Genomic DNA, 6,850 nt, shown 5'->3' on the forward strand with positions numbered 1-6,850 from the left:
GCCATGCATAACACATATTAATAGAACGTATAGATACGTGTATAGATATTGTACCAAAACTTGTTATCTATTATAGATAACAGATACCTATAAACATGCATCATCAGTTAATATATAAGATACATATGAGTATTTCCATTGTCCTATCCAAAAAAAAAAGAGCAGTGTAGGTGATTTAGATAACGAAACGAGTGTAATACAATAAGAACATGGTAGATACGCCGCTGGTACTTCCTATATATAACTGTTCTTATTGTATTACCCTTCGTAGCATTATCCGAATCACTTTAGGATTTTAGGTTTTGATGAGACAAGACAATGACACAAGCCAAATCCTTATAGGATCTTTCTATCTTAATAGTTAGATTCTTATAGGATATTTAATGTACTAATTCAATTCCTTGATTGTATTTCTATGAGTACTTTATAATGTATGAGACAAGACAACGAGACACAAGCCGAATCCTTATAGAATCTTTCTATTTTAATAGTTAGATTCTTATAGGATATTTAAAGTACTTTTCAGCGTATGAGACAAGTCGATGAATGCGTGTTTATGTGTTTAGTAGTGTAAGTGATTTAGATAACGAAACGAGTGTAATACAATAAGAGCATGGTGGATACGCCTCTGGTACTTCCTATATATAAATGATCTTATTGTATTACCCTTCATGGCGTTATCCAAATCACTTTAGGATTTTGTGTTTAGATAAGACAATGTTCAATTGCCAAATCCTTGTAGAATCTTCCTATTTTAAATATTTTAGATTCTTAAAAGGATACCCAAAGTCTATTATAAATTCTTGGTGGATTTCTAAAACTACTCCCAGAAGTCCTTGACCGAATTCAATGTTATAACGAAACAAAGTACAAGACAAACAAAGAACAAAGTAAACTTTCAATGACATAAAAATCACTTAATATTAATCATATTGCCATTTACAAAACACTTTTGCCACAAGTTTTATTATCAAGACAATGTATTGCAATACTAAACTTTTTGCCATTTATTGGTTTCAAAGATTCTATTTTTATTTGACAACTCGCGTAGTTGTCAAACCATTGCTATACTAAACCTTTTGCCATTAATTTGGCCAACAAAACCTATGTCCTCAGGTGCTATTATGCGTAAATGATTATTCAAGTATGCTACACATAGGAACGGACTCGGGCCTTAGTCTTCTAAACTTAAAAACAATTACTTGTATACTTGTGTTGTAAAACAATGTTGTTAATATAATGAATAAATGGATTATTTTTGTGATAAACGATACTTACAAAGTGTTTGTAAACATTGCATTTAGGCTGATAGCATGGTTGTAAAAGTCCCTTCTAGGCTCCGAGTACTCTCCAAGCACTCACTACAAGGTAGGTTGCCGAGGCCCTAATACTGTTCACCTAGGCTGATCACTCCTCGAGTAATCTCCGCATAGGCCAAGTACTTCCCGAATACTCTCGTGTACTCTCAAATCCGACTAGGGAGCGTCTAGCGACTTTCGCAACCATGGCTGATAGTGCTCCTTGTAGCAAGCTTTAAGATAAGGATAATTTCCTGACATGGAAAACTATATATTTAAAAAAGCGATGCAGAATATCATGTGTATTAAGATTAATTAGTAAGATTAATGAAGAATTGGAACTTATGGAAGTAATCATAAATAATGACCTCATTGCCTCATAATAAGCAATTGGTTGATTGCACACATGGCATCTAAAACATTCTGGATACACATAAAAAAATCTCACCAAGAATCTTACATCAAAACTGAAAATGGGTCTCAGCTCACAACCAATACACAACAAGTCTTCCATCGTTTTCAAAAAAGAAAAGAATAACTAATAGTTCGAGAAACCATCACTAGTGCTCTAGTGGTGGCCATGGGTATTTAAGTTTCACTTATGGTGGGCACGGGTGAGTTTTCCCCTCCAGGTCTCAAGTTTGAGTCTATGTGATAGGGATTTAAATTGGGGGTCTATTGTGCGAGGGGGCTCTCTAGCGCGGACCCGGTTAAGACAACGTATGCTAGGCCTCCCGACATTCACAAATAATTCACATATTTCAAAAAAGAAAAAAACTAGTAGTTCAAGAGGAAGAAAAACGATTATAGGTTTTGGCGTCGTGGGTACCAGACGAAGAAGAAAGGGCGATGGTGTTGTGTAGGGTTTGGTTGGGTCGTGAGTATAGGAAGGGAAGAGAAAACAAAGTGATGGGTTTTTACAAGGGTAATTTCTCACAATAAAAAAAAAGGATATATGTAATTGAATTTTTTGTTTGGGAAAATATGTCATAACTCCTATTATGAGAGGGAAATATGTAAAATCCCTAAAAAATATTCAAAAATCATGCGACTATTTCCAAGCCTCCAGCATGCCAAGTCCCAACGGTCAAAACACACTCGCAAATCAACTAGCCGTTAGCAGCTTTCAATACCCATTTGGGATACCTTGTTCCAAGCGGGTTGGGGCTTTCTACGGTGTAGATCAGCGACCCGCATGAGCCACGACCACTGTTAGGTGTAGATGAGCTACCCGCATGGGCCCAACCACAGTTAGGATCGCGTTAATAGCACCCTTAAACATCACTTTTTATCTTCATGACATAACCCCGAGCACTCAAACACTATGACTTAGATGATTTATCTAGAGATGGGCATAATAACTGGTTCCAAACCCGATCTAGAACCGGTTCCAGTTCCTACCCGCTTTATTGAAGAACCGGTTTCGGGTTCAAAAAACCTGTAGGTTCTTACCTGGTTTCACATTTTATAAAAAAAAAAATTGGTTCGTGCCCGGTTCCTACCCGGAACCGGTTCCTCCGTAACCAATTTCAACCCGGTGCATTAAATTCTACCATTTAATGGTTATGTTACCTTTGGAATCGATTTCTAGCCTTTGGAACGATTCCTAGCCGGTGCAAACCACCCATTTTATGCATTGTTACCGTTGGAATCAATTCCTTGCCATTGGAACCGATTCCAGTTAGTATATATAGTGAACATAATTCATTTGATTATAACACCCATCTTCATCTTCTTCTTGTTTATCACCCATTTTATGCGTTGTGTTGAACATATTATTAATTTAGTTGTGCAAACGGGGCTACGGAATAAATATGTTTCAGATTTAATTAAAGTTTTTAGAATTATGCTACAAGATGTTTTCAAAAGTGGAAAAGAAAGATATCAAGATTATAAAAAAACTTTGTAAAGATGTCAATCAAAAAAATTATTGTACCTAATTAGGATGTACCAACTCGTTGGAATTTGTAACGCCCAGATTTCCTAATTCGAAAAAGTACTATTATCATACTATTATTTAACAAAATTCGGGTATGACCGTTCGTATTATGAACAATTCCCTGTAAGACCAACTTGTAAGAACTTAAATACGACACAATGGAAATTATGAGCCCATAAATTTCGTTCTTAAAAAGTCATATTATTACATGAAGACTCAATTGCAAATTGTAATACATTCATTAGAAAGGATTCACAATGTTACATTATATCAAGGGTTCATGACCTGTTTAAAACAAACTATGTGACCTTTCTTTCTCGTACAATCCTTGCTCTCAACTCGATCTATGTCTGCTTCACTTCGCTAGTGGTAGAGGAAACCCGAACGACACCTGTGGACACCACATACAACCCAACCATTAGTCATTAACACACCATACGACATTAAAGCATATAATAGAAATTCGTAAAGCATTCTATGAAGTAAATGTGGAATTGTCCAAGTGCTTTCTTAAATACTCTTTATCCAAACCTGATTTGATTCCTTCATGAACCCGACAATCTCATACCTGCATTACATTCCAACTCAAGCACATCATTAGTAATCATAAATACTCAAACGCCTTGATAATGTTCATACATATGTCTCTAGCATTGTACATTCATTCACACATACATTCACAATTACGCACTTATTAGCATATATACATCTATACATACGTACCTTCATACATGCCTATGTCCCTTCCTACGCACAAACAATTATTCACGAATATATACACAAGTTCCTGTTTACCACTTCTTACATATAGGTTTATGCCGAAATGACATGTTCATAACTTTACATAGTATAGACGATATACAAATCGACCCGCGTGCCTTCTAGATTCTTATACATATATGCTTATAAAATTTCCTACACTAACACGAAACAATCCGTTCAGTCACTAACCGACGACCTTTAACATCAATTAAATTCGAAACCATTCTTAACATAAGTTATGAGCCCTTAGAAAACCCTTTTTAGTCAAGTCCCATGCTCAGAATATCAAAAATTCAGCAAAATGCCAGCCGCACGGTCCCTCGCGGGCTGCGTAAGCCTTGGCTTACTATTTCGCGGGGCGCGACAGCTCCACCGTAAGCTACGGTGGCCATAAAATCCTTACGGTGAGATGCTACTGTCTTATGGTGGCCAAAAAGACGTCAAAACTTACCGTAGCTTACGGTGGCTACCGTAAGCTACGGTAGTGCCCAGTTCAACTCCCATTTTAATCACTAAAACTCCCATATCTTGACCCATACACATCCGAATCATATAAAACTTGTTCCTAACAGTCCGTAAAATATTCCCCTTACATAATTGACTAAAAATCCTTACCCCGGAGTCCTAACCATTAAGAATTACGTTAACATTATATTATTCATGCGCATTAATTTGACCCGTTTGATATTTATTATGCACTTCCCGACTTACCTAACCACATTCGACTCTTTTCCATTGGACCCATTTGCCTTCCATGCTCATGCGATACCTATCCTTTCATGCCATCATTCCCATGACATTGTCAGTATATATGTTCATTCCATATCAACATCCATTTTAATTTCATAGTTACATTGACTTTTCTTAATCAATCATTCATCAACGTGCATAAGACACGAATCAGCAATCACATTGTTCCACATCTATGAAATCTAATTCCTCATTATACATAGCACATAATTAGTCTAACATATATCATATGATTCCTCATAATCTTTCGTTCATATTCGTAAATCTAACCATGCTATTAACTTATTCGTTGACTTTTTAGAAAGTCAACGATCAAGCATACAAACTCCCAACTTAGTAACTTATGTCCATATTGATGTAGTAGGCCCTAATATCGATACCATATGTATTTCATACTCATGTTTTAGAACACATTCAATCGCATGATCAATTAATTACACCATACACATGTATAGACAATTCATTACAACTAACGCTTTCATCATCCTACAATTGTCAACCACAATCAAAGTTAGTACTTTAACATAATCTCAATGTCATTCTTTACTAATAAACCCACAAGCTACACATTTAGTGTACATCCATTTCTATATTACCATTGAACAACTAGTCCGACACATGAGGTGCACCACACCATTCAAGTATAGAGTACAAACTCCTAAAACATACTTTTTACCAAAATCATCTCGTTAACTAATGCCCACATGTATTCCATGAAAACATACATCTCATGCTAATTTCACTATCAAACACCTCATTATCACATTCTATACCTAACTACCAAATTCTTGCATACAAATTTCACCTTCTAACTTCACCTAGTCATTTCATCAAACACTTGGCGCGCATACAAAAATTTAAGCCTAATGTACAAGTATTTTCATACTTTTTCTTCCTAGTTCTTCCTTTCAATCATCAACAACACAACATATCCAACTAATTACATACCATGTTCAACCTAACTAGCAAGGATTAATCATGCCACACCTCAACCGATGGCGGAAACATCAGGGTGCGAGCACTAAGCGTTCAGATTGTTCAAGAGAATTCCACAACTACTAGATATTTCAATAGTTTTAAATAGATTTCATAGTAATTGTCTAAAATAAACATCCATCAAACAAATATCAAATTTCATCATCAAATATTGTTCAAAAGTCTTAAATTAACTAGGTGGCGTTTCTAGGCATCATCCTAGCTTGTTTTCCATGAGTTCCACAGCAACCTATCAGCCTGCAACATGTATTAAAATATCAATACAAAAGTATTGGCGAGTATTCAAGTTTGATACTAGAATAATAGATTAAAAACAACTCATATCCACAATGTAAGTATATAAAAATAGTTCAGCTGTAACAACTGCCACTAAAATCCATAATTAGGATGGTAATTAGGTAATAAGGAAACCCTAATTGAGAAACCCAAGTAATTCTGCACTAACCCTAAAAATTCCAGAATAATCAGAATCAGGATCAGGGCCCCTAAAACTCAGGGGGGGCAAAACCCTAGCTACGATTATCATCATAACTCTCTGTTGAAATAGAATTTTAAAAATCTATCGACTCAGCAAGCCTACACACGCAAAAACCTAGTCTATGAAAATAGGGTGGTCACTCGCGTAGCGCGACGCCTAAAGGGGTACCCCCTCGCGCTACGCGACGGTGACAAATTTTCAGTATAAATAGCAGGGGTTGGGACTTGAAATCTGGCACTTGAACGACGTTAAAATTCATAATATACGTCGAGTTATAAGCAAAACAGTCCAACACACACACAATTATCGAAACGCTGCCGCAATCAGGGTAATAACTCGATCGCTATTACGATTCAACGTCCGATCGATTATAACTATCCAACGATAGTCCGGGTGCTGCTCAATTGAGCTTGTACTTTGATTATTCGTCGTGATTTCGACTTGAATATTAGAGTGCTGTTCGAATTCGGACTATGCTCTGTTATTCGTTGTGAATCCGATTGAATTAACGAGTATTGCACTGATTAATCGTTGTGAAGGTTTAATCTCGTGAATTGATGTAATTGCTGTATTAGTTACTAACCTGTGTGTGTGCATTGTGTTAAATTAGGTTTAAGCAAGGCTAAT

This window comes from Helianthus annuus, chromosome 14 (genome assembly GCF_002127325.2).
Source record: "Helianthus annuus cultivar XRQ/B chromosome 14, HanXRQr2.0-SUNRISE, whole genome shotgun sequence".
NCBI lineage: Eukaryota > Viridiplantae > Streptophyta > Magnoliopsida > Asterales > Asteraceae > Helianthus > Helianthus annuus.